The sequence below is a fragment of the Rhinolophus ferrumequinum genome, chromosome 22 (assembly GCF_004115265.2).
Source record: "Rhinolophus ferrumequinum isolate MPI-CBG mRhiFer1 chromosome 22, mRhiFer1_v1.p, whole genome shotgun sequence".
Classification (NCBI taxonomy): domain Eukaryota; kingdom Metazoa; phylum Chordata; class Mammalia; order Chiroptera; family Rhinolophidae; genus Rhinolophus; species Rhinolophus ferrumequinum.
This window is the reverse complement of record NC_046305.1, coordinates 31,517,574-31,533,334: the sequence shown is the minus strand read 5'-3', so window position 1 is coordinate 31,533,334 and position 15,761 is coordinate 31,517,574. Positions and strand designations below refer to the sequence as shown.

General features: G+C 37.9%; 1 protein-coding gene and 1 pseudogene across 2 annotated transcripts in view; both read left to right on the top strand.

Annotated features, from left to right (window-relative positions):
* Positions 1-15,761, top strand: part of ALG14 (ALG14 UDP-N-acetylglucosaminyltransferase subunit) — a 104,009-nt gene that overhangs the window by 43,189 nt on the left and 45,059 nt on the right. The gene's annotated exons all lie outside the window — the stretch shown is intronic.
* On the top strand, positions 12,932-15,558 carry LOC117014434 (heat shock cognate 71 kDa protein-like; annotated as a pseudogene).

Sequence of the window (15,761 nt, the reverse complement as noted above, 5' to 3'; positions counted from 1 at the left end):
TCTTCCCTTTCTAGCTATAACTTGAACTCAAAATGTGCCCTTTTCTCCTCCTGGTCTCATGACACTAACAGAGCAGTATCTTTAACTAATTTGTGCTCCTATTCACCTGTGGTTCCTGAGCCAATATCATGTGTTTGTCAGCATGAGAAGAGCCAATTTTTCATTCCTTTCCGATACTCTTCTTGTTTTTGTCAAGACTCTGTTACCAAATATGGTATGCAGTGAGCAGAAGGTCATACACACTCAAGTTTTTATAGGAAACTAATACGGAAAATACAAATATGAAAACTTAATTAGTGCACTGTGTGCAACCCTACCTTCCTTATCTATAAAGGTCTTAAGTTCTCTGTGGTCTTTAGGAGGAAGTTCTATTATTAAATTCTAAATGCACTTCAGTAGACAATGCAGAGCAGTGGATATGTTACCACAGTATTGTACACAGTTCTTAAATAATACTCTCATTCCTATTTAAGGCAGAATCCATTAATCAGCATAGCCTGAAAGGAAATCCTTTACTTGCTTTCCATGTACATGAGTTTGGGCACAGTGGATATTGTTCTCATGAATAGAGGAATAGAAATTCACTTAGCTACTGTGATTTTGAAGGATCTCTATAATTTTGGTCATTACCTTTCACCAGCTGGATTGCAATTCAAGTCCCTCCCTTGGATGATAATCTTGAAATCTGCATTTTCTACATGAGTAGCTTAGGTTGATTTTAAAAGAAATAATTTATACACAGTGAAATGTACAGATCTTAAGTATATAGTTTGATCACATCTCTATCAAGATATAGAATGTTTCCTTGACCCCAGAAGTTGTTCTCCTGCTCCTTCCCAGTCAACCTCTAACCCCAAGCAACCACTTTCTGATTTCTGTCACCATAGATTAATTTTGCTTATATTTATTTTTAAATTTTTGACAAAATAAATTTATCTCAGTCTCCAAACACATTTGTAGTGTGTGGAATTCAGATGTTTCCTTAAAGGATCACTATTGTCCTGAAAGGTTTATTTATTTCTAAAACTCAGGAGACAAAATCAAAGGGAGAAAAGGGGTCTTCACATTTTAAGCTGGAAACTTCAAGTTTACATTTACCAAATCACTAGAGGCATGGCCACTTTCACTGGCAACAGCTAGGTTGAGTATGATGACTTTAGGACTCTATGGTGTTAAGGCTCCCTGTGTGGAGTCCTTCTCCTGTGCAGCCAGCAGGCAGGCGCTGTCTTTCCTATGTTGAACCCTTCCCCCACGCAAATCTGAATCTGCATTGGACTGGTGAGCTCCACCCTGGTGGCTTGGGACCTCGCCGCACCCAACTCACCCAAAGCTGGAGACACTTCCTGGTAGAGCAACCAGTCCCACCCATATTGCACACTTTCTTGGATAACTATTGGATTCACAGGCCCCAGGTGGCTGGTGGCTGGTCTCTGTGGACTCTGAGACTTGTACTGAGTAGCTCCAGGCTCAGCACTGACACCAAACCAGAATCTACATTAATCTGGTGAGCAGTCATTCACCTTGGTGACTCCCTGAGACCCTGTCTCACCCAACTCATATACCACATGAGGCTTTTTCAGCAGCTAAACCTTATGGGAGTCAGCAGGTGGCAGCAGGACTTGGGGGGAAGGAGGGTTCTGGCTTTTTGTGGAGCTACCCCAAGCCCAGTACTAGTAGCAGCCTTCCTTGGTTCACAGCATGATCTCTCCCACATGCCTCCAGGTTTTGCACAGGCAGCGACCAATGGTGGATCACCTTGTAGCTCCTACTAGGTAGACCCTGGCTGGTCACAAGCAGTGGGTGATCTGGGCCTGCACGAGAGCCCTCCCAAGAGGCCCAAAACCAACATACTTGGAGGTTAGCTTCAGACCATAGCAGAGCACCACCCAATTAGCCCCACAAGCAGCACACACAAAGGGTGGTCTTGGCAGGCACCAGATCCTGCTAAGGTGAATCCCATTCCATGGGGTCCACCCCCACATAGCAGCCTATAAGCTGTGGATGTGGCCAAACCCCACAGCCAGTCTGCCTGAGGGTCAGTCTCACCCACTGATGTGTCAATAGCAAGCAAGGCTCAACTAGGACAGAAGGGCACATACAACCCACACAAGGGACACTCCTGGAGCACCCGGCGCAAGTGACTAGGGAGACTATGCCACTGGGCCCCACAGGGCACCTACAACATAAGGCCATCTGGCCAATACTAGGAGATATAGCCGATCGATACATAGAAACAAACACAGAGAGGCAGCCAAAATAGGTAAACAAAGAAATACATTCCAAATGAAAGAACAGGAGAATACTCCAGAAGAACTAAATGAAGTGGAGGCAAACAACCTACCAAATACAGAGTTCAAAACAATGGTTATAAGGATGCTCAAGGAACTTAACTGAGAACTTCAACAAAGAGCAAGAATAAAAAGGGACATGGAAACCATAAAAAAGAATCAGTCAGAAGTGAAGAATACAATAACAAATGAAGAATGCGCTAGAAGGAATAACCAGCTAACTAGATAAAACAGAGGCTCGAATCAGTGAATTGGAACACAAAAATAGCAGAAAACATCCAATCAGAACAGCAAAAAGAATCCAAAAAAATGAGGATAGCTTAAGAGACCTCTGGGACAACATCAAGTGTAACAACATTCTCATCATAGGGGTAACAGTAGGAGAAGAGAGAGAGCAAGGAATTGAGAACCTGTTTGAAGAAATAATGACTGAAAACTTTCCTAACCTGGTGAAGGAAAATGACATACAAGCCCAGGAAGCACAGAAAGTCCCAAACAAGATGAACCTAAACAGGCCCACACCAAGACATATTATAATTAAAATGGCAAGAGTTAAAGACAGAGAATCCTCAAAACAGCAAGAGAAAGGCAACTAGTTACTTATAAGGGAATTCCCATAAGACTGTCAGATGATTTCTCAACAGAAACTTTGCAGAACAGAAGGAAGTGGCAGGAAATATTCAAAGTGATGAAAAGAAAGGACCTACAACCAAGAGTACTCTATCCAGCAAGGCTATCATTTAAAATCTAAGGACAGATAAAGAACTTCCTAGATAAGAAAAAGCTAAAGTAATACCAAATAAGTATTACAAGGAATGCTAAAGAGACTTCTTGAAGGAGAAGGAAGAGGGAGGGGGAGGAGTCAACGAAGAAGATATATGAATAAAATGTCAATAACTACATATCTATCAACAATTATTTTCAATGTAAATGGATTAAATGCCCCAATCAATAGACATAGGATGGCTGGATGGATAAGAAAACAAAATCCTTACATATGCTGCCTACAAGAGACTCAGTTCAGATTGAAAGACACACACACACTGAAAGTAAAGAGATAGAAAAAGATATTTCGTGAAAATGGAGACAAACAAAAAATCTGGGACCTGAAAACTTATACCAGACAAAATAGACTTTAAAACAAAGGTTATAACAAGAGACAAAGAAGGACCCAGTAATCCCACTTCAGGGTATTTATCTGAAGAAACCCAAAATGCTACTTCAAGGGGACATGTGCATTGTTTACAATGGCCAAGATGTGGAGGCAGCCTGGGTTCCATCAATGTATGAATGCATAAAGAGAAGATGGTACATACTCGTATATACAATTGAATGTTGCTCAGCCATGGAAGGGAAAGTGCTCTTGCCATCTGCAGCAGCATGGGTGGCCCTGCAGGGTATTGTGCTGAGTGGAGTGTCAAACAGAGAAAACAGATGCAATGTGATTTAACTTGTATGTGGAATCTAAAGAACAAAATAAACAAACTACAAAACAGAAATAAAGTTAACGGATACAGAGAACATTTTGATGGTTGCCAAATGGGAGGGGATTGGGATAGTGGGTGAAAAGGGGGAAGGGATTAAGAAGTACAAATTGGTTGTTACAATATGGTGATGGGGATGTAGGGTATAGCATAAGGAATATAGTCAATAATATTGTAATAACTGTGTATGGTGTCAGGTGGTTATTAGATTTATCATGGTGATATATGGGAAGAGGGCTGGGGGGCAGGGTGAAAAAGGAAAAGGGATTAAGAAGTACGAATTGGTAGTTAAGACATAGTCATGGGGATATAAAGCATAGGGAATATAGTCAATAATATGGTAATAACTATGTATAGTGAGAGGCGGGTACTAGACTAGTCAGGCGGATCACTTCTTAAATTATACAAATGTCTAACCACTATGTTGTACACCTGAAATTAATGTAAAATAATATTGAATATCAATCGTAATTGAAAAATTTAAAAATAGTGGAAAGGTGAAGGGAAGTAAGTGTTCCAACATTCCAGATATAAAACAGGTAAGTCATGGGGAATGTAATGTACAGCATAGGAAATACAGTCATTAATATTGTGACAGTGTGGTATAGTGTCAGGTGGTTGCTGGACTTATCATGGTGATCACTTCTTTGGGCATATAAATGTTGAATAACTATGGTGTACACCTAAAACTAATATAATATTGTATGTTGTATATTTTTAATAAAAATCTTTTTTAAAAAGAGATTGTAATCTCCTGTGAGACCAGTAACCAAAAAAAAAAAAAAAAAAAAATGTAACCAAAAACAGATCAGTGGTTGCCAGTGTCAGGGATTGGGGAAAGAATTGACTACAAAAGGACTTGAAGGAACTTTTTTGCATAAGAAGTTGTTCTCTATCTTGATTGTGGCAATGGTGGTGATTACTTAATTGTATGCATTTTTCAAACTCAGACGTGCACACTAAAAGATAAATTTTACTGTATGTAAATTACATCTCAATCAATATGAATTTTTTAAAAAGTGGATTAAAATATGTGTAATTGCCAAAAGCATCAACATATTTGGCTTTCCGTAGCCTTATATATGGCATTCAACAATCTTTGAGTAAAAGTGATTTGGTGAGTCGTTTCTCCCTGCTTTCTTGACACTGAACCACTTCAGTGTTTATAAGGCCTAGAGAAGTGGAACAATTATTTAAATTGAGTTGACAGCATTTGTCTAAAATTTCTGGCATAAAATTCAGCACCTTTCTATTAAAAATCTGGGTCAGGGAGCAGCAGAAGCAGACAAAAATGGCATATTTCATCAAATGCACTGAGCTCTCTGGTCATTTCAGTCTCTTATTTTTTGTTTATCTCTGTAACCTTGGAAGCAAGTGAATAGAGTTAATCAAATTTGGAATGCTATATTATGTGTTTGATTTGTAGGTGAATCTATTGTCTTTGAAGTGGTAGCTATTAAAAGTATTATCTCAAGTGCCTGCTAGGTGCTACTTTTCCACTTGGATATCTAATAGACATCTCAGTCTTTTTTGGTTCAAAACAGTAGATATTTCCTCCTCTTCCCCAGCTTGATAAATTTGCCTGAGTCAGATGTCCAGTAGACATCATTGATTCCTCTGTCCCTCACCCTATTTCGCATGAGCAATAGGCAAGTCCTGCCAACCATGTCTTCAGAATTTGTCACCCAATCTGCCCATTTCTGCCCATATTCTCTACCACCTTGCCATCCAAGCCCCTAGTGCATGTCTCCTAACCTGTCTGCCTGTAGAAGGAAGTTCATGATGCTCTGCAACTTTTTCACCACTTAACAACCAATGTTGTTTTTAAAAAATGTAAATTAGGTTCTGTTACTTCACACTTAACATCCTCTAGTGGCTTTCTGTGCTCTTAGAATAAAGTCCAAACTTCTTAGTGACCTGCACACTCCAGTCCCAACTTGCTTCTTTGACGTCTTCTCCTTTCCTCCCCTAGTTAACTATGTGCAAGCCAGAACTGCCTTTTTTTTTTTTTAAACAAACCCAGCTGATTCATATCTCAGAGGCTTTGTACTTGTTGACCCCTGTGCTTGGGACTCTAACCTTAATCTAAACATGACTAGCTCTGAACTCAGATGTTACCTCCTCACAAAGACCGACCCTGACTACTGGCACTTCATCCAGCTCAGCTTCATCCCCCTCATACTGCCCTGCTTTAGTTTCTTCATAGTACTGATCCCAATAAAAAAAATTATCTTTCCACATGTTTGTTTATTTTCATTCTGTAAGAACTGTGACTGCCTTTTTCACTGTACTTATGCCACAGTGCCAGACCCATGGTAGCCTCTCAGTATATATCCTTAGTGAATATTCCAGTCACTGTGCTAGTTACTCGGTGCAAGCATGAGTGAAACATGGGCCCTGCATTCAAAGAGCTTACACTCTGGTGGAGACAACAAATGGGAAAGTAAGTATAACACAGTACGTCAAGTGCCTTAATGGAGGGAAGTGAAAATCACTCTGGGAGTATTGCAAGAAGTCAACAGTTCATATATTCACAGATATTTGTTGACGACCCTGCTCTGTGACAGGATTTATAGTATGTTTGAGAGATATAAAAGTCAGCACAGTAGATAGCAATCTTGCCCACAGCTGGGTGGTTACATGTGATAGATCCTCTGTGCAGAGTTGGGTAACGTTCGGAGTGGAGATAACATTTAAGCAAAGATGGGTAAGAGTTGATGAGTCAGAAAAGAGAAAAAGGTCATTTTAACAAGAGTGCACATTAGTAAGTCCATTGAATAAGAGTCACATAATGTACATAAAGTTGACATATTTAAACTATACTTTTATCAATTAGAATTTTACATAGAATATTTTAATGTTATAAGAAATTAATGGAACCTGGAACTTGAAATGCCAGTGCAGTGGTAAGGTAGTCATTTTTTTTAAGGCTAAATATATAAGTACTGTTAAGATGACACATTTGGCTTTTTTTCTGTAATCCCCACAGACTTCTTTTCATTGAAATCCAATGGAAGTTAATGGAAATGGCCACTTCAACATTTTATTCATTATCATTTTGATTCATGTGAATGGATCCACCTGAAAGTCATATTTTTAAAATCTTTTAGAAAAATAACATTTATTGAACGTTTCCTATGTGTCAGGCACAATTTCTGTACTTTACATATATTAACTCATTTAATTCTCCTAACAGTCCTCTGACAGTACTATGTTCCTCCTTTCTATAGATGAGGAACTCAAAGTTCAGAGAGGTCTGAGTGCCATAGTCACAAAGCTAGTCAGTGTAGCATAACTCCAGTTCTCTTTAGAAATGCATCGGATTCTGCCAGTATTAGCTAACTTGCTCAATTAAAAACTTAACTAGTACTTTTGTAACATCTGCATTGTAGCAGGCATTGAAAGTGATGAATGAAATATAGCCAATGTCCTCAAGAAGCTTAATATGTAGTTAGCTTCAAGAAAAATAGAGTCAAGAAACAACAAACAACAGGTAGACATGAAATGGAGAGTAATTCTGTTGGGGAAAAAAACAAGTACACTTCTATAATATAATACATCATCTATATATCACATTGTGTGCTCACCACCCAGAGTCAGTTCTTCTATCACCATGTATTTGATGTAATTTTACTAACTATTGTCACCCCAATAAATTTAATTTAAAAACTATTTAAATCAAATAGTTCTTCCATCTCTGCAGCCCACAGCTTGTTCTGCTACTTGAGAGCCTTTTAAAAAGCATTTGAATACATCCTTTTTAAGCATTTTTTTTATTTTGAAATAACTGTAGATCCTAAGACGTTGCAGAAATAGTACAAAGAGTTCCATGTACCCCTCAAACCAGCTTCCTCTAATGGTGATGTCCTATATAACTAGTATAATATAAAAACCAGAAAATTGATATTAGCACAATACTGTTAACTAGACTTACAGGTCTTATAGTTTTCATCATTTTCATTATGTATTTATGTGTTATTGTGTGTGTGAGTGTATGTATAGTTCTACGCTGTTTTATTCATTTATTTATCTATGTAACCACCACCATAATCAGCATATATAGCTGTCCCATCAACCACAAAGGAACTCCCTTGTACTACTCCAACCCCTGTCCCACGGCAGCCAATAATCTGTTTTCCATCTCTATAGTTTCAAGAATGTTCTATAAATGGAATCATGCAGTATGGAACCTTTTGAACTTGCCTTTTTTTTTCTAACTATAATATACTTGAGATCCATTCAGTTTTTTGCATGTATCAATAATTCCTTTTTATTACTCAATGGGATTCCAGTGTATGGATGTATAAGTTTGTTTAACCATTCACCCATTGAAGGACATTTAAATTGTTTGCAGTTTTTTTGCTGCTATGAGTAAAGTTTCTATGAACATTCATGTACAGGTTTTTGCATAAACATAAGTTTTCGTTTCTCTGGGTAAATACCCAAGAATAAGATTACTGGGTCTGATAGAAAGTTCAAGTTTAGTTTTATAAGGAACTGTCCAACTATTTTCCATTGTGGCTGTCAAACTATTTTCCATTGTGGCTATATCATTTTATATCTCGCCAACACCGTATGAGAGCACCAGTTTCTCTGCATTTTTTCTAAGCAAAAGTTTTTACTTTTGATAAAATCTAGTTTATCAGTTTTTTTCTTTAATGGATCATACTTCTGTTGTCATGTCTAAGAACTCTTCACCTAGCCCTAGATCCCAAAGATTTCCTCATGCAAGATTTTACATTCTTCTAAAAGTTCTATAGTTTTATGTTTTTCATTTAAATCCATGAATCATTTTGACATAAGATGTGAGGTTAGATGGAGGCTCATTTTGCCTATCAATGCCCAGCACAATTTGTTTAAAAAAAACCTTTCTCCACTCAATTGCTTTTGCCCCTTTGTCAAAAATCAATTGTAAATTAAAAAAAAAATTGGTCAGGTGTATTTGTGTTGATCTTCTCCTGGAATCTTTGCTCAATTGATCTCTGTGTCTGTCCCTCTACCGGTACCACACTGTTGTGATCGCTACAGCTATATATATTAAGTCTGAACTTCAAGAGTGGTATCTCCCACTTTATTCTCCTTTTTCAAAATTGTTTTAGCTATTCTAGTTCCTTTGCTTTGTCATGTAATTTTTAGAATAAGTTTCTCTATATGTACAACAAAACTTTGCTTTCGGTGGGAATTGCATTGTATTCATACGAGGTCTGACACTTAAGTTTGCAAACTTGTTGCAGCGATGTTGGTAACCTTTTTTGATACCAGAGGGATTATTCATTATGAATTTGTACCAACTAGACAAACAGTTAACCAAGTTTACTAATTGGAAGTGCTGAAAAGGCTGTGTGAAAAAGTTAGACAACCTGAACTTTTCGCCAACAATTCATGGCTCTTGCATCACAACCATGCTCCAGCTCACATGGCACTGGCTGTGAGGGAGTTTTTAGCCAATAAACAAATAACTGTATTGGAACACCCTCTCTACTCACCTGATCTGCCCCGCAATGACTTCTTTCTCTACCCAAAGGTAAAGGAAATATTGAAAGGAAAACATTTTGATGACATTCAGGACATCAAGGGTCATACGACAACAGCTCTGATGGCCATTCCAGAAAAACAGTTCCAAAATTGCTTTGAAGGGTAGACGAGGCACTGGCATTGGTACATAGCTTCCCAAGGGGAGTACTTTGAAGGTGACCATAGTGATATTCAGCAATGAGGTATGTAGCACTTTTTCTAGGGTGAGTTCGCTAACTTAATTGTCAGAGTGTGTCTGTTAGTTTGGAGGAGTTTGACATCTTTACTATATTGAATCTTCCAATCCATGGATAGGTATGTCTATCTATTTATTTAGATCTCCTTTTATTTCTTTCATCAATGTTTTGTAATTTTCAGTATATAGATCATGTACAATTTTTTTTAATTAGTAACTTGATATTTCACTTCTTTGGATCTGTTATAAATTATGAATGGTATTGTGTTGTTAACTGTGGTTTCTACATGTTGCTAACATAAAAATACAATTTGATCTTTGTTTTTTAATCTCATATCTTGTGATCTTGCCGACCTCCCTTATTAAATCTAGGAGTTTTTAAAATAGATTTTCTAGAATTTTTTACATAGACAATCATGTCTTCTCTAAACATGGAAAGTTTTATTTCTTCTCTTCCAACCAGTGTATCATTTGTTTCCTTTTCTTGCTTTATTACACTGACTAGGACTTCTAGAATAAGAGTGATGAGAGCAGACATTTTTGTCTTGTTCCCAATTTTAAGGGGAAAGTGTTCATTCTTTCACCACTAAGTAAGATCCTGCCATAAGTTTTTTTAATGGATGCTCTTTGTCAAGTTGAGAAAGTTTGCCTTCTGTATTAGGGTTCTCCAGAATGGATAGAATAAGATTTTACTTGGCCTTTTTGTTCTATTTAGGTCTTCAGTTGATTAAACAAAACCCACCATACTAGGGAGAGCAGTCTGCTTTCCTCAGTCTATAAATGGTAATCTCATCCAAAACACCTTCACAGACACACCCATATTAATGTTTGATCAACTGTCTGGGCACCCTGTGGCCCAGTCAAGTTGTTACATAAAATTGACCATCACAATCTCTGTTCCTAATTGGCTGAGAGTTTTTTCATTAATGAGTGTTGAATTTTGTCACATGCATTTTTTTGTATCAATTAATATGATTATGTGATTTTTTTTCTTTAACCTATTGATATGGTGCATTATATTGATTGAGTTTCAAGTATTGAAATAGCCTTGCACTCCTGAATTAAATCCCACTGGGTCATGGTGTATAATTTTAATATAGAGATGGACTAGTTTGCCAGTAATTTGTTGGGAATTTTTATGACAACATTCATGAGGGATATTCATCATTACCTTTCTGTTTTGGGCTGTTTTTTTCTCGTTTTGCTATTGAGGTAATACTGGCCTTATGAAATGATTGGAAAGTGTTTCACTCTCTGTGTTTTCTGGAGGAGATAGTTGAGAATTGACGTTAATTCTCTTTTGAATGTTTGGTAAAATTCTTCAGTGAAATCATCTGGTCCTGGATATTTCTTTTTCAGAAGCTTTTTAGTTACAGATTACATTTCTTTAATTGTTTTAGGATTATTCAGGTTATCTGTCTCGTATTGAGTGAATTTCGATAGTTTGTAGTTTCAAAGGAGTTGTTCCATTTCATCTAAATTGTCAAATTTATGTGTGTTGAGTTGTTTGTAGTATTTCCTTATTATCCTTTTATACAGCTTTAGGATCTGTAGTTATATGCCTTGTTTCATCCCTTATACTGGCAATGTGTGTCTTCTCTCTTTTTATGTTTGTCTTATTAGAGACTCCAGTTTTACTGATCTTTTCCAAGTATTGGCTTTTTGTTTCGTTTATTTTCTCTGCTCTCATGTTTAGTATTTCCTTTCTTCTGATGGCTTTGGGTTCAATTTGCTCTTCCTTTTTCTAGTTTCTTATAGTAGGGGCTTAGATTATTGATTTAAGATCTTTCCTCTTTTCTAATATAAGCATTTAGTACTATACATTTTCCTCTGAGCACGGTTTTAGCTTTATCCCACAAATGTTATGTTCTATTTTCATTTGGTTGTAAGTGTTTTTTATGCCTTTTGAGACTTCCTCTTTGACCCATGTATTATTTAGAATGCTTTGTTTAATTTTCAAGTATTTAGAAAATTTTTTTCCTGTTATTCTCTTATTGATTTCTGTTTTTAATTCCATTATGGTCAGGGAACATACTCTGTTTTTAAGTATGTTGAGGTTTGTTTTATGAGCCAGGATATGGTCTATCTTGGTAAATATTCCATGAGTATTTGAAAAGAATGTGTGTTCTGCTTTGTTGTGTGGAGTGTTGTAAAATTGTCTGTTAGATTCTATTAGTTGATGATGTTCTTGACTTCTATATCTTTGCTGATTTTCTATCTGATATAGTTCCACTGATAGCAGCCAAGAGACATGGAACACTTTGGTAGCCCTTCTAAAACCGTGTCTGAATAGTCCCCCTGATTTTGGCCCTTCCTAATCTGTTCTATGCCCTTTTCCCCCTAGTGTAATGTACACATTGATCCCATAGTAATATGAATTTTAACTACTCCTTGTAGTTTACTGTTTTGCATCTGGAACCCAAAGATTTCTTCACTGTTGTGTCTTCTTTAGTTTTTCCAAAAAGTAAGAGTCTTTGAGTTAGTCTTTGAATGAGTAGGCTGATCTCGCACTCTCTTGAAAATATACCCCTGAGGCAAAATGAGTTTGTTTCAATGAGAAGAGAAAATTTAATTTGTAAGGTTGTTGGTCATTAAACTAAAGTACAAGGACTACTTATATTGGTGGGGGAAAATCTGTAAAGTTCTTGAGGGTAAAGGCCATGTATTTTTGTGGTTCCCATGGCCCTTCCTAGAGAAGTGCCTTTCACATATTTGTGGAATGACTTAAAAATAAATGAATGAATCCTGGACGATGTGAGTCATCACAAAAACAAAGACGCCTGCTCCCTAAACTGGTGCTCTTCTCAGGCTTCATGAAGAGACTGAAAAGCTAGAAGGGTTTTCTGAGTCTGCAGTGTTTATTACTGGCTTCATTCCAACCTGGCTGTAGTTAAATGAAATAAACAAAGAGCTCTGCATATAAAAATGAAACCTAATTTAATTTTAATCAAGTGAAAAATAAATTTCATATTCTACATATATAACAAATTGGGAATAAATGAACCATTTCAGCCTAATACTCTACCTCTTTGCCTAAAGCTGAAGCTGATTTAACTCACCAAGACAAATTTAGATGTATTTATTACATGTACACTCATGCTCTATATGAAAGAAGACTATTATTTTACTTAGTCATTTTTTTCCATGTTTCATACCCAGTTTGAACTGTGAAATGTCTAAGTTCATAACAATAGCAAGTTGGTGACATGGATAGTGGGTTATTGTCTATAAGTGGGATACTGTGATTTATTTTTAGTAGGCATTTTCTGTGGTGAGCCACAAACTGGGTGGCACCAGGATCCCACTGTTGGCATAGTATATATACTTTTTATTGGTCTATTGATTGGCATGTCTTTAAAACATGAAGAAGAGTCAATTACGTCTCATTGAACAGGGGGTAGCTGTCAGGATCTCTCTTCTTCCCAAGCTGCACATACACTGAAGCAACCATGTCTAAGGGACCTGCAGTTGGCATTGATCTCGGTACCACCTATTCTCGTGTGGGTGTCTTCCAGCATGAAAAAGTGGAAATAATTGCCAATAATCAGGGAAACCAAACCACCCCAAGTTATGTCACCTTACTGATAGCGAAGGATTGATCGGTGATGCTGCAAAGAAGCAAGTTGCAATGAACCCCAACAACATGGTTTTTTATGCCAAATGCCTCATTGGTCATAGATTTGATGATGCTGTTGTTCAATCCTATGTGAAGCATTGGCCCTTCGTGGTGGTGAATGATGCTGGCCCAAGGTCCGAGTAAAATATAATGGAGAGGCAAAAAGTTTCTATCCAGAGGAAATGTCATCTATGGTTTTGATGAAGATGAAGGAAATTGCAGAAGCCTGCCTTGGGAAGACCAATGCTATCGTCACAGTACCTGCTTACTTCAGTAACTCTCAGTGTCAGGCTACTAAAAATGCTGGAACTTTTGCTCGTCTCAATGTACTTAGAATCATCACTGAGCCAACTACTGCTGCTATTGCTCATGGCTTAGACGAAAAGGTTGCAGCTGAAAGAAATGTGCTGAGCTTGCACTTGGGAGGTAGCATTTTTGATGTGTCAATTCTCACAATTGAAGATGGAATCTTTGAGATCACATCTATAGCTGGCGATACCTGCTTAGGTGGAGAAAACTTTAACAACTGAATGGTCAGCCATTTTATTGCAGAGTTCATGCAGAAGCATAAGAAGGACATCAGTAAGAACAAGAGGGCTAGCCGTCGCCTCCGTACTGCTTGTGAACGAACGTCCAAGTGTACTCTCTCTTCCAGCACCCAGGCCAGTATTGAGATTGATTCGCTTTATGAAGGAATTGACTTCAATACCTCTATCACTCATGCCTGATTTGAAGAACTGAATGGTGACCTTTTCTGTAGCACCCAGGATCCTATAGAGGAAGCCCCTTGGGATGCCAAGCTCAACAAGTCCCGGGGCAGCCAGTTGGCTCAGTTGGTTAGAGCACAGTGCTGCTCATAACACAGGTCGCCAGTTCAATTCCCACATGGGCCATTGAGCTGCGCCTTCCACAACTAGAGTGAAACAACGGCTTGACTTGGAGCTGAGCTGCTGGTGAGCGGCCATTTGGCTCAGTTGATTAAAGTGCAGTGCTTATAACACCCAGGTCACCGGTTCGATTCCCACATGGGCCAGTGAGCTGCGCCCTCCACAACTAGATTGAAAAAAAAGAACGACTTGACTTGGAGCTGATGGGTCCTGGAAAAACACACTGTTCCCCAATATTCCCCAGTAAAAATATTTTTTTTTAAATTGTGTTTAAAAAACAATTCTGCATTATATCATCTATAAATCACATTGTGTGTTCACCACCCAGAGTCAGTTCTCCTTCCATCACCATATATTTGATCCCCTTTACCCTCATCTACCACTCCCCTCCCCCTTTACCTTCTGGTAACCACTAAACTATTGTCTGTGTCTATGAGTTTTTGTTTCCTATTTGCTTGTCTTGTTCTTTTGTTGTTTTTGGTTTATATACCACACATCAGTGAAATCATATGGTTCTCTATTTTTTCTTTCTGATTTATTTCGCTTAGCATTATAATTTCAGGATCCATCCATGTTGTCACAAATGGTCCTATTTCATCTGAAAACAACAGAGGAACTAGACAAACAAACAAAAACCCATAGACACAAACAATAATTTAGTGATTACCAGAGGGTAAGGGGGAGGGGGTGTGGGATGAAGGTAAACGGGATCAAATATATGGTGATGGAAGGAGAACTGACTCTGGGTCGTGAACACACAATGTGATATATAGATGATGTATTAACAGAATTGTACACCTGAAACCTAGATAGTTGTACTAACCATTGTCACCCCAATAAACTTTAGTTTAAAAAAAAAAAAAGCACCCAGACCCATGATGTTGTCCTTGTGGATGGTTCTATCCATATGCCCTAGGTTCAGAAACACCTACAGGCCTTGTTCAATGGGAAAGAGTTGAATAAGAGCATCAATCCTGATGAGGTATTGCTTATGGTGCAGCTGTCCAGGCTGTTATCTGGAGACAAATCTAAAAACATTCATGATTTTCTACTGTTGGATGTCATTTCTCTTTCTCTTGGCATGGAAACTATTGGTGGAGTCATGCCTGTCCTCATCAAGTGCAATACTACCATTCCTACCAAGCAGACAACAGACCTTCACTACCTCCTCTGACAACCATTCTGGTGCACGCATTCAGGTTTATGAAGGTGAGTGGGCCATGACCAAGGATAACAATTTGCTTGGCAAGTTTGAACTCACAGGCGTACCTCCTGCACCTTGTGGTGTTCCTCAGACTGAGGTCACTTTTGATATGGCATCCTCAATGTCTCTTCTGTTGATACGAGTACAGGAAATGAGAACAAGATTACCACCCTTAACAACAAGGATCATCTGAGCAAAGAAAACATTGAGCACATGCTACAAGAAGCTGAAAAGTACAGAGCTGAAGATGAAAAGCAGAGGGACAAGGTGTGTTCCCAGAATTCACTTGAATTCTATATATTCAACATGAAAGCAACTGTTGAAGATGCAAAACTTCAAGTCAAGATCCATGATGAGGACTAACAGAAGATTTTAATTTTATTTTTTTCAGTTTCAGGTGTACAAAGCAACATAATGATTAGACATTTACATACCTCACAGAGTGATAACTCCAACAAGTCTACTACCCATCTGACATACATTGCTATTACAATACCACTGATTATATTCCCTATGCTGTACTTTACATCCTGTGACTGTGTATTGTTTTAATTTTAGTTGACATTCAATAT